The 12,166-nt window shown below is 43.3% G+C and overlaps 1 protein-coding gene and 1 long non-coding RNA gene across 6 annotated transcripts in view; both read right to left on the reverse strand.

Moving 5' to 3' along the window:
• The window catches only part of CHST8 (carbohydrate sulfotransferase 8), a 186,020-nt gene that overhangs the window by 97,794 nt on the left and 76,060 nt on the right, over positions 1 to 12,166 (reverse strand). The window lies entirely within an intron of this gene.
• LOC121664406 lies at positions 6,238 to 9,489 on the reverse strand. Its single transcript, XR_006016004.1, has 2 exons — positions 8,826 to 9,489; positions 6,238 to 7,359 (listed from the first exon to the last, which is right to left on the reverse strand). It is a non-coding gene; the product is annotated as an uncharacterized LOC121664406 (long non-coding RNA).

Consider the following 12,166-nt stretch of genomic DNA (forward strand, 5'->3'; position numbering starts at 1 on the left):
TAGTTTTGTTCAAGATTTCAGCCTTAAATACAGCATAGTCTGCACTTTGAGGGGATGGAAGTTCTTCTCCAAGTCAAGGCAGCACTCCCTGACATAAGCCAAGGCAAATGAACACCGAATCTTCAACCTAAGAGACAACCTTGAAGCAGGAGAACATATTCTGGAGCTCTCTTCCTCTACTAGACTGTAACTGCTTTACTCAATTTGACACGCCCTGTATTGCCAAATGCTTTCCACCAAAGGACTGGAGCTGAGATGTTCAAACCTGACAGTTGATTAAAAGCACAGCATCCTTCATTTGAAGTGGTGAACCTTTTTCGGGGGGAAAAAAAGATCCAAAAAGATATTAAATTGTCAATCAAACAGATAGGAGTTTAGAAACCATACTTTATTAAGTAGAGCAGACTTCAGGCTGCTCAGGGAACTAGTGAGTAAAATCCCCAGGGAAAATGCTGTGGCAGGTGCTGGGTCCATCAGTGCTGGTCACTTTTTAAACATCACCTCCTAAAGGCACTGGAGCAGCAATTCCCAAATGTCAGAAGTCAAGCAGGTGAGGCAGAAAGGTGGCTTGGCTGATCAGGAATCTCCTCTTGGAAATTAAGCAAAAGAGGAAGGTATACATCCAGTGGAAGCAAGTTCAGGTGCCATGGGAAGAATACAGAGATGCTGCTCACCACCATGGGGAGAAAATCCATGCAGCCAAAGCTCAGTTGAAGTTGCTAGACATGTGGGGGACAATAAAAAAGAGTTTTTTCAAATATGTTAATGGCAAAAGGAAGTGCAGAAATAACATTGTCTGGTTCCAGGCTGAGGATAGTTACCTCACAAATAGGGACAGGGACAAGGTAGAGGTATTTATTGTGTTCTTTGCCTGTCTTCAACATGGATCAGGGACCAAGGGGGTCTCAGTACCCTGAGCTGGAGGACCATGACTGTGACAGTCATCAACTCCCAGTTGACCCTGAAATTGTGTGGGATCTGCTGCTGCAGCTGGATCCCTACAAATCTATAGGGCATGATGGGATTCATTCAAGAATCCTCAAAGAGCTGCTGATGTCATTGCAAAACCTTTCTTGATGACTTTTGAGCAGTCTTGGGAATCTGGGGAGGTCCCAGCTGACTGGAAGCTGGTGAATGGTATTCTGATTTTCAAGAAGGGCAAGAAGGAGGACCCCAGAGACTACAGGACTGTCAGTCTCACTTCAGTGCCTGGTAAAATAATGGAAAAGATTATTCCAGGAGGTGTTGAGGTTCCATGGGGACCACGCAGTCACTGGTCACAGCCAGCACGGCTTCAGGAGGGGAAAGTCCTGCTTGTCCAACCTGATCTGCTGCAGCAGGGTAACCCACCTGGCTGATCAAGGGAAGCCAGCTGGTGGAATCTTTTTGGACTTCAGCAAAGCTTTCAATACTGTCTCTCCCAGGATCCTTCTGGACAAAATGCCCAGTGTTCAGCTGGATAAACACACCATGGGATGGGTGAGCAGCTGGCTCACGGGTTGGGCACAAAGGGTGACACTGACTGGGGTGACATCAGACTGGGGGCCTGGGGGGTTCTGCAGGGCTCCATCCTCGGCCCTGTGCCCTTCAACATCTTCATTACAACCTGGACCCAGGGCTCAAAGAACACTAAGGAAGTTTGCTGGTGACACTAAATTGGGATGAGCTGTTGACTCCCTTGAGGGCAGAAAAGCCCTACAGAGAGACCCAGACAAATGAGAGAGATGGAGAATCCCCAACCATGGGAAGTTTAACACAGGCAAGTGCTGGATTCTGCACCTGGGAGGGGGCACCCCTGGCTGTGTGGATGGACTTGGAATGAGAGGCTGGAGAGCAGCTGTGGGAAGGGACCTGGGGGTCCTGGTCGATGGCCAGTTGGATCTGAGTCAGCAGTGCCCTGGCAGCCAGGAGGGACATCCCTGTCCTGGGGGCATCAGGCCCAGCACTGCCAGCCAGGCCAGGAAGGGATTGTCCTGCTCCACTCTGGGCTGGGGTGGCCTCACCTCGAGTGCTGGGGGCAGTTTTGGGCACCACAGGATAAAAAAGACATGATGCTATTCGAGAGTGCAGAGGAGGCCATGAGGATGGGGAAGGGTCTGGAGGGGAAGCCCTCAATGAAGAGCAGCTGAGGGCACTTGGTGTGTTCAGCCTGGAGAGAGGAGACTGAGGTCAGACCTCACTGCGGTCTTCAACATCGTCACAAGGGGCAGCTCTGGTCTCTTCACTCTCCTGACCGGGGACAGGACCCCAGGGAACGGCTGGAGCTGGGCCAGGGCAGGTTTAGGTTGGAGATCAGGAAAAAGTTCTTCCCCCAGAGGGTGCTGGGCACTGCCCAGGCTCCCCAGGGAATGGTCCTGGTCCTGCGGCTGCCTGAGCTCAAGAAGAGTTTGCAACGCTCTCAGGGATGCAGAGGGTGGGATTGTTGGGGCGTCTGTGCAGGGCCAGGAGCTGGATGGATGATTCTGGTGGGTCCCTCCCAACTCAGCCTATTCTGTGATTCTATGAATGTTGTGTGAAACATAGAAAGCAGCTCTTGACAGACCTAATGTGTCCAGGCTCGTTTGCTTTAAGTACTAAAGCACGGCACAGTCAGTTTCCTTAGCTGGGGAAACACCTCTGTGGTGCACTGGGTATGTGCATGTGGCAGTGTCATTTCGATTAGGTGATTATCTAACATAATATCACATGAGGTTCTCTGAAGAAAGGTTAGAAAAATGGGTCCCAGCAGTACAAAATGATGAAGACGACCTTTGTTTATTGCGTAGCTGTAATGATTCTCCCTTTGAGGCTACTTGGGGAGAGTGGCTGAACTCTGAGGTGCTTTGCAGTGAGAAGATTCAGAGGTGCCACATCGATTCCCAGGGGGAGCAACCCTCACGAGGCTGAAGGACATTGAATAAGGTGGGAAGGGGGAAGAGTCAGTTTTGTGTTTCCAGTCACAGCACTGACAGCAAGCAGCTGCACAGTGTCTGTACTCACCGAGTTGCTCTCCCTGCTGTGTCCCTGCAGGCGTGGGCCACACAGTTCTTTCACAAACAAGTTGGCTTCCATGGAGAAAAGACTTATACAAGTGTATGTGTCCATATGTGTTTTCCTGCCTCTCATACCTGTTGAACCCACTAGTCAGGATCAGGCAAAAGGAGCAAGAATTACACTCTTAGCAGCTTCATGGAATTGGCACCTGGGTAAGAAAGCCCAGCAAAGGCCTCCGCTTAGGGAAGGGATCACTGTGAGCTCTCATGCCAGATAGTGTGCAAGAATTTGCAAGACAAAACAACTTAAAAAATGTCCCAACTGCTAGAAAAGCTTCAGCCTGAACAGCTCGGTTTTTCTGCCAATGAAGACGCACAAATCTGTAGGAAACAAGGGTTTCACTAATGCTGGTGCTTACAAAACTGCTCCTGTTACCTAAGGCCAGGCTGGACAGAGGGACAGAGAGGAAATTGTAAATTCGAGGAAATGATATTGCTTTAATTAAAATATTATCTTTGGAGATTTTTGGTTTTAATAAGACATAAGCACAAGGGATCTTTGAATTTACCTTTGGAATCAAATGATCTCCAGAAAGACATCATTCCCTATATGCAAGGTCTTAACTGTGTTGTTTCAGTGATCCCTTAGTGCTGTTCATGGGAGTGAAATCACAACTATTTGTCAGGTTTTCCAGAATCAAGAATCTAAAATTAGATTTTGAATTGATGGCTGCTAATTGTTGGGCACAGTTTAGTTATTTTTCTTTGATGATGGATACATATGCTCTCATTTCTGAGGTACCGCCTCTCACTGATAGCGGGTTCAGTATCAAACCTGTGAAACAGAAAAGATTCTGGTAGGAAAAAAATGAGACTTAGAGTAAATATTAGGGAACATTAGACAGCACTTAGATTTATGAAGTTTTGATCTCCAGATTGTGCTGCAGAAACATCTACCCAACTAACTAGGCTTTTTCCTAAGGTAATTTGTGTTCTCTGTCAAACATTAACATCAGCATTATAAGATAATTTAACTCTTATTTTTGTCAAATAAAGGTGCTTCAAATTTTTTTTTTTATGGGTAGTGCTTTGCAAAATCCACAGAACAAATGATGTAAGTACTATATTATGCTAAAAATGTGAGATTTATACTAATTATACTATAGATTCAGGCCTTGGAGTTTTGTCATAGTTCCTTCTATATTACTGCTCTCCTGGGAATTGAATCATTGGCACCTGATTGCACTAATTACCGTTAAACTTTAGAACCTTTAATACAGTGAAAATTCAAATATTTAACACGCACTGATATTTACAGGATGAAAAAGTGGAATTTACACAGAAATGTTATATCCAATTTCTTTCTATAATAATACCAGTAACTTAGAGTTAACCCTTATTAATATTTAGTGCAGCAGTAAATGTAAGCAGCTGACACTGGCATGTTACAATTATGATCAATAATACCCTGGCCCTAGGTGAATTTTTGTGCTCCTGTTCATTCTTTGTGTAACTTGACATGGAAGGGAAGGAAGCACTAATGAACCAGTTTATAAATATCCACAATGCTGACCTGTTTCAGCGGTTGTGAAAGGGAGATTATTGTAGTGCCTAAATATAGGCAACACTTTCCAACCCTATCAATAGCATAGATAACTATTTTCTCCTTTTTAATTCCTAATAAGAGGGAAAGAAATGCTTCTGGTGCTTCATGGCATGCAAAACTATGACCCTCCTGATCAGTGTGGTGTTTTCAAGCATAGGGTTTACGCAGGAAACATATGAAATGTGTTTACACCAAGCCATTTGCTACTCAGCTGCCATCTCCATTACAAATTTACTTCTTGATGTTTGGATGGGAAGTATTATTTTGCTTTATGGGCCTCCTGCAAATTTAGGGGAGAGTATTCTAACAGAGGCCAAAGCAGACACTTGGTGTCAGGGAGAAAAACAGAGAGGAATTTGGGTTCCTCGATCTGGAGCACAGAGAAAGACATTCCCAAGTGTCTGACCTGTAACCAGCAATTTAGGTAAAATTCTTCTGACCTATTTTAGTTATTTTGTCAACAAAATAGTTTTTTATCCACTTTTCTGAATGGTCCAGGTCTCTTAATTCTCCCTAAAAGTAATCCAAATGCTTTTGTCTATGATGAGCACATCTTTGGGTATCAATTCTTTCTCTAGCATATATAAACACCAAATTTTGAGGTTTTTTGTGAAGTCACTAAGTATGTTACTAGGGATGATATCGACCTGAATGATTTTCTGGTTTAATCATCTGGATTAGCTATTTGCAGGAGGCTTCACTGTCACAATTTTTCCCAAACTTTACTTCTGTTTGTACTTGGCATTGTCCTTGTCTTATTAAATCACTGGAATGGCCCCAGATCTTTTCTGTGTATTGCATGACTCATTTCAGTGGGTCACCATTTGCTTACAAAACAGCCTCAGTAATTTGTGAAGATCTGTTTGTCACATAAACCCAAACTTGTCTTTTCCCAGAATTGCTGCCATTGCACTACCTCTAGGTAAAACCACGAAAACTTTATTTTTTTCTTCATAAAAAAATTATTTGGTATTTATACTAGGATCATTTTTTCAAAGACATACCACTTTAAAGCTAATTCAGCTAATTTGCATGTGCAGAAGCTGACCCATTCTAATGACCCAAGTATTTCAGATGACTGCTTCATTGAAAAATTTGCCAAACCCTGGAAACACAGAGGGAGGGTTCCTAAATCTGTGCCCCACTGCTGTTCTGCAGCCTCTTTTACAGTGGTTATGTGAGTGGTGCTTGACCAGCCCAAAGTGGCCTGACTGGGCAGTGCACACTCTGCCTGCTGTCACTGCAGCCTTGCAGAACCTCAGTTCCCTGCCATCAAACAAAGACAAGGGCTCTTCTTTACCTCAGAGAGGTAAAGAGGGCATCTTGCAGGTTGCCAGGAACTTGGTCACTGTGCTGCAGTCATGAGGATCAGACAGGAACAGAGCTTTTACAGCAGGAATTAGAGAAAAAATTCTCTTGTGGGAATATGATCTAAATGTATCCTGGTTACTGATGCCTTCTGTCTCTCTGAGCAAGCAATGCTGGCAATCCAAAGAAAAGCTGGTCACAAGGTGCCATCAATCCTTAGCTCAAAACTCATGAATCTGAGAGAACCTATTACAACACCAGTGCACGGGAGGAGTAGGGCTGGACAGCACTTAAGATTCTGAGTACAGCTCAATCAGCCCTTACATTGAAGAAAAGTCCTTTCCCCGGGCATGAGCTGAATCAGTATGTATTTATTTCAACATCCCAAATACATGTAAATAATTGCTATTTACAATAAATAGTAGTGGAGTAGACGCTGCTGACGTAGTGCTGCTTTCCAAGAGAAAGTCAACAGAAAACGGATGGGATTTAATGAGTGAGCTGTTCCAGACAGACTGTAAAGCTGTTTGTCTACTGTGCACATGCAGCCTTACCCCAATCACTTCTTCACCAAAAATATTCATAAATATGCTCTTCCCACATTCCAAATAACAGTATGCATTCACATAAAGACTAAGGAAATCAGGCACTAAAAGTCCTTTTGCTGCCAAGGGCAGTTTTTTTGGTTTTTTTTAAAAAAGCAATTTCTTAAGAAATATTTGTGCTCTTTCATAGCAAAAAAAGAATTAGTTGAACAGCTAATCAAACAAGTGTCCTGCAGCAGACTGTGCAGTGGGGTGAGGCTTTAGGTGGCCCAGGGAACCATGAGGTGCTGGTGCTCTCACCAGTGGTAGCACCACCATGCTTCGTACTGTCGCTTAATCTGGAATTTTTGCAGGACTTCTGTTTTTAGCACGAATGATAAGGAGCAAAATGCTAATTCACAGGTATTTTTAAATGTATGTAAGGTTCAAATTCAGCATTTAAGCATGGTAACTATACATTACTGACTTCCTGCTGTCTCCTGACAAACTGGAGCATCTGCCTATAGTTACTCATGTATTCGATGCTCTGTCACTTTGTTCTCCTTTGGCTTCCCCAAGTTAGATTAATTGGATGGCTCTGGAGCATTTGGGGAGTATTTTGGCTTTTGAAAATGTTCTCTTTTTCAGGCTGCTTTCCAACCTTTTCTCCCTTGCTTAATGGCCCATTCAAAAAAATTACCAGTGAAATTCTTAGACTAGATTTACATAAGATCATTAGAGTATTCCAACTCCTTTACTTTAAAATATTCATGGCAGTCTCACATTGTTGGCTTCACAAAACCAATTTCAGGCAAACCTCCCATCAGCTTCACTGAAGGACAGCAGGGTAGAGCTTTAATTGTCAAAAACTTGCAAGCTTCAGCTTCAGTGGCTGTTCTTCACATCAAGCACCAATTCTGACAGTGCTTCACTGCACATTCTGCTCATTCTGTGGAGTTGAGGAGAGGCAGGTTAGATGCTTTTTATTGTCCCTCATTTTTGAGAACAAATTACAAGAACTTGGTGACTTAAATCTCAGCCTATGAAGACTTTTCTGTGTATCACCTGCGTGCAAAACTTCACTCAATTTGCAGCTTGAAAAGTAAAGCATTGAATTAAAAATTCTGTGCAAATTTGTGGCTTACTGGTCTATTAAACCACTTGCTTTGGACAATTTTAGAATGGAAAGAGATGCTGTCCTGTGAAAGGGTGACTTGATTTGTCCACAGAGATGGTAGGAAATGTTTACGTAGGAGTTGCCTCTCAGCTTAAGCAGGGAAGTTCTGTTCAGCACTAGTTCAGTGTCTCAGGGGAGTAGTGGAGACATCATCTCGTTCTGCAGGGTGGCAGTGAGAGCAAGCTCAACACCTGGCTTCGGAAGGCTCACTCAGGGGTCACAGCAGCAGAACAGGAGAATTTCAACTCTCTGCTTTTGACAAAAAGCTTTGTGTTGAGCTCCTGCACTCTACACAGATGGAGCCTGCAGCAGCTGCTTGTGGTAGTAAACCTGATGTGGGCAGGAGCACTTAACTCTGGCCCCACTCCTTGGGGTGTGTGCCAGCTCAGCAGCACAAGGGGCCTCCAGCTCCCTCTTTCCACTTCAGCTACTTCTGGTGTTTGTGCCCAGTGAGTCCAGATGCAGAAATGCCTTGCTTAATATTGTCCAGTCCTTCCTATTCCACTATTCCTGGCTTCATGAACAACCCAAGATGCACGGAAAAGTCTCCAGAGAATAGTATGATGTAAAATGTCCCACCATCTTAAAAATTTATTGCTGAAGAAATTGTGCTTGCATATATTTTTAAAATGGAAATGAATAATTTAAGGCTGTTTAAAACATATGAATGTAACTTTAATTAATCTGGTTTTTGTGTACATTGCTTGGCAAATAAAATTTGTCTCAAGGGGCTCTGTTTTGTTAACAATACTCGCTTCCCCTTTCTTTTTTTACTACCCCAGAAGCAATTTTGGAAGAGCTTTTCATAACATTTCCATAAAGCTGAAGCCTTCCCTTCATCCTGCCCCCATACCCGTGCATTTCAAAGCAAACAGGCACTGCTGGCTGTGCCAAAGGCAGGTGAAGGAGAGACCTGCCTCAGCCACTGCCTGGGACATGGCAATTCAGGGAAGGCACAGGCACCCAGCCCTGCTGGCGTGGCCAGGGCTGTCCCCTGGGGTGACTGGGGAGTCACTCTGCAGCTCATGCACAAACTGGTGGCAACTGGGAGAGGGGAGTGGGCAGTGGTCAAAACAGTCTCTTCAAGCTGTGTTTGATGAGTAACTGGCTTCAGAATGGGCAGATTTGGAAATGATGCAAGCATCTGTGTTTGTGGCTTTTTCCAGGGAAGTGTGCTGTATACTCCACCCCGGGTAGTTGACAAAACATATTTTAATGTGTCTGGTAATGAATGATACCTTGATAAGAGATTGGCCAGTCTTCTCAACCTCCTGTCTGGTTTTTAAGGGTGTGAATATTTGGGCTGAACTTGCCTTACAAGGTCCAATGAGTGCAGGTGCTGCTCTCAAACTCAGCTGCAACCGTTTCCTTTTGACAGAAAATTAAATACCATTTGAGTCAGAATGTGTGGCTGACAGGGATGTGCAAAATTCAGGCTGAACCTCCTGTTGTGTTCAATTTGGTACCAGGACAGGATCTTAGGTCATCTGTATTCCAAGTGAATGCCACACCTGTGAGGCCAGAGAGCCTTCTGGCTGTCTCTTCTCCTAAAGTTGTCATTTGGGGTCGAATAAAAAAAGTGGTAAGTGTTTGTGGTAAGTGAAAGCAGCAGCTTACCTACTCTAGTTCTATCTCCTGTGGTAATTAAAATTAGGAAAAAACTTGGCTAAAAACTTTAAACTCCTCTAAGGTATAAAATCTGATAACTGATTTGTCTTCACAGACACTATGGGGAGGTGTAGCACTATCTCTTTGCCTCATCAGGCATTATGGATCTCAGCACGTTAACATTCACCACTCTTGTGTTTCTGTGCAGAGCTTGTGAGCTCTGGAATGGGTGGCAGTGATGGGCAGGGCTGGCAGGGCTGGCAGGGCAGGGCTGGCAGGGCAGGGCAGGGCAGGGCAGGGCAGGGCAGGGCAGGGCAGGGAGGATGGGAGCCCTGGTGCTGTGGGCAGGGGGGGCTGCAGCAGTGGAGGACAGAGTCCAGTTTTGTTCCTCTCCCTGGAAATCCTGAGCACAATCCTATCTGTGGTTCCTCTAAACAACTCATGGTTTTTTCTGTGTGAGTGGAGAGCAGCAGGATGAAAATACTGTTTTATGCTTTTCATAAATTGCTCTGTTTCTCCTCTCCTTGGATTTAGCAGTGCAATGAGTTCAGCTGCTCTCAAAGACAGCCCCATACTGAGAGGTATCTGTTCCATTTTATCCTATCAGCTCAAAGGTGGGGATATTTTCATATACCCTTAAATTTAATTTTCCATCTGCCTGGTATTTGGGCTCATCCCTATCCTGGTTTTAAGGACATCACTCAAGAACCCCCACATTCTGCACATTGCAACTGGTTTTGGAAACCAGGTAGCAGAGGTAGGGTAGGAAAATGCTGGAGTTACAGGTACCACCAAGGATTCAAAATCCCAAATTTAATGGATTAGCCTATACTTGACAGTGATAATGTTTCTGCTCTATAGCTAATTAAAGGTAACTTTAGGGCCTTTAGAAACTAATTCTGGCAATTTTTTAAGTACTTTTATTTAGCTGCATATTTTTTGATAGTATCTGATGAATGAGGCTATTAGATCAGCTGAGTGCAAGAGTCACTATAAATGACTGCAGAAGAGGTATTTGTGATGCCATCTGCATATAAGCTGGGATTAAGGTGAAAGCAAAAATAAGCTTATCTATAGATCACTAGGTAGGAAATTATTAACTGTCAATCATGTGTCCCAGGTTGATGATCAGACACCCCATCTTCTGCTCCTGTTTGCACAAAGTCTGACTTATTATTGATTTATTTAGAATTTTGATATTAGCAAATATGGATGTCTAAAAGAAGTGGTCCAAAAGGTAAACACAGAACACAGAGATCTTTATAGATGACATAGGGCAGGCAAATGGTCTTGGCTAACAGAGCATGCCTGACTGACGCTGCATATCTGAAATGAAGCCATATGGTAGGACTGTTGGGTTTTTGTTATGAATAAATAAATAATTCCCTTTCAGAAGCAAGATTTTCTAGCATCAAGCCAGAAGGAACATTTTGTTATAAAGCTGGTTAACCTGTACAATGCGCCCTGCAATCTGAAAAATGCACAACCAGTTCCTTGTATCAAACAGGGTTCGACATGCAGAACAGTAATATTTGGCATTATTTGGCAGTTTACCCATTTTAACATCAAAAGTTACCATTATTTAGAGAACTTAAACCCTGAGCTATTAGAAGACAAACATCCATCTGGGAGCACAGTGGAAAAACCAAAATGATGCATTTATAATACTATTTCATAAAAATTAATTCTAAGCCAAGTGTGACAAACAATTGCTAACATCCCATCCTCCCATGTAGCACTGACTTGTAAACTATAATCACATCTGTTGTACTAGTATTTATAATAACTATGCTTGTGATAAATGATCACATCAAATTTTAATAGCTTTCCTAATGTTCACAAGAACAATTGCATAATGAGGTTACCTTCTCTTAAATTTATTGTGTGAAACTGTTGTGTGCACCATATGGCCAAAAGTCAGCTCCTGGCAGAACAACTTTCTAAACAACTACTTACAGAAAAATTTCCCTAGTGAAGGAGGCAAGGCCTATGAGCAAGATGTATTCCAGCATGCTTCCAGGCAGGAGCTTATTTAGAGGCTTTTTACTACAGCTCAGTTTACATGGTCTATGTCAAAAGCAAAGTAAAACAATGGCAAAATCAAATCAGAATAACAAAAAAAGTAATGACTCCTGATCTTCTGTATATTCAAAGCATCCCTTCTTGCACTGTCAGAAACTTTTTGCACTCTATACTCTGTCTATACCATTAATGCCTCCATTTTTAAAATGAAATCATACCTGAAATATATCACAGGACCAAAAATCATACCTGAAATAAATCACAGGACCATGTCTTCAGGAAGGTGTCTGAAGTTGCTGTTTGAATTTACATGACTTTCATGTATCTTTAACAAAAGTAGGGTGGAAGTCTCTTCTGTGAAGTGAGGTTCCACCTGCACTGAGCACAGAGGTAGGGATTGCACAGGATATACTGGAATGTCAGATGAAATCATTTAGAAAAGATGGCTGTCACCATATGCTGGCCAGTGTGACCTTCGTGTGCATTTCACGTCCAAATAATACAGGATTCACTTATTCTGGGTGTTGTTTGCCTTTCTGTAACATACAAAATTTGCAACCACATTTCCTAGGTATTTCAAACGTAATTCTTTCTGGGCCATTTTAGCCCTTGTCAGAGACTGTGCTAATGTGAGGAAAGGCCCATTGGAGCTGTCCTACAGCCAGGCTGTGGCTCGGGTGAGACCTTCCCCAGCACATGTCCTTCCCGAGCAGCACACACGGCCTCCGAGGATCCTGACTCGCCCCTGGTGCAGAGAAAATGAACAGGGACAGCTGTGGCCACTCGGTGGGGCACGTTCTGACCCCCGTTAGACCAGTTTATATCTAGTTATTCATGCTGGTCTGAAAAAGGTTACAATCTGGTGCTTCATCTACTCTGTGCAGTACTAGAAGCTGAATCACTCCATAATTTGGGTCCTATTATTTTTGTCAAATAAAATCTGTACAAA

Source organism: Corvus kubaryi, unplaced genomic scaffold, assembly GCF_017639235.1.
Source record: "Corvus kubaryi isolate FWS band 111438036 unplaced genomic scaffold, C.kubaryi_AGA036_p1.0 37300, whole genome shotgun sequence".
Classification (NCBI taxonomy): Eukaryota; Metazoa; Chordata; class Aves; order Passeriformes; family Corvidae; genus Corvus; species Corvus kubaryi.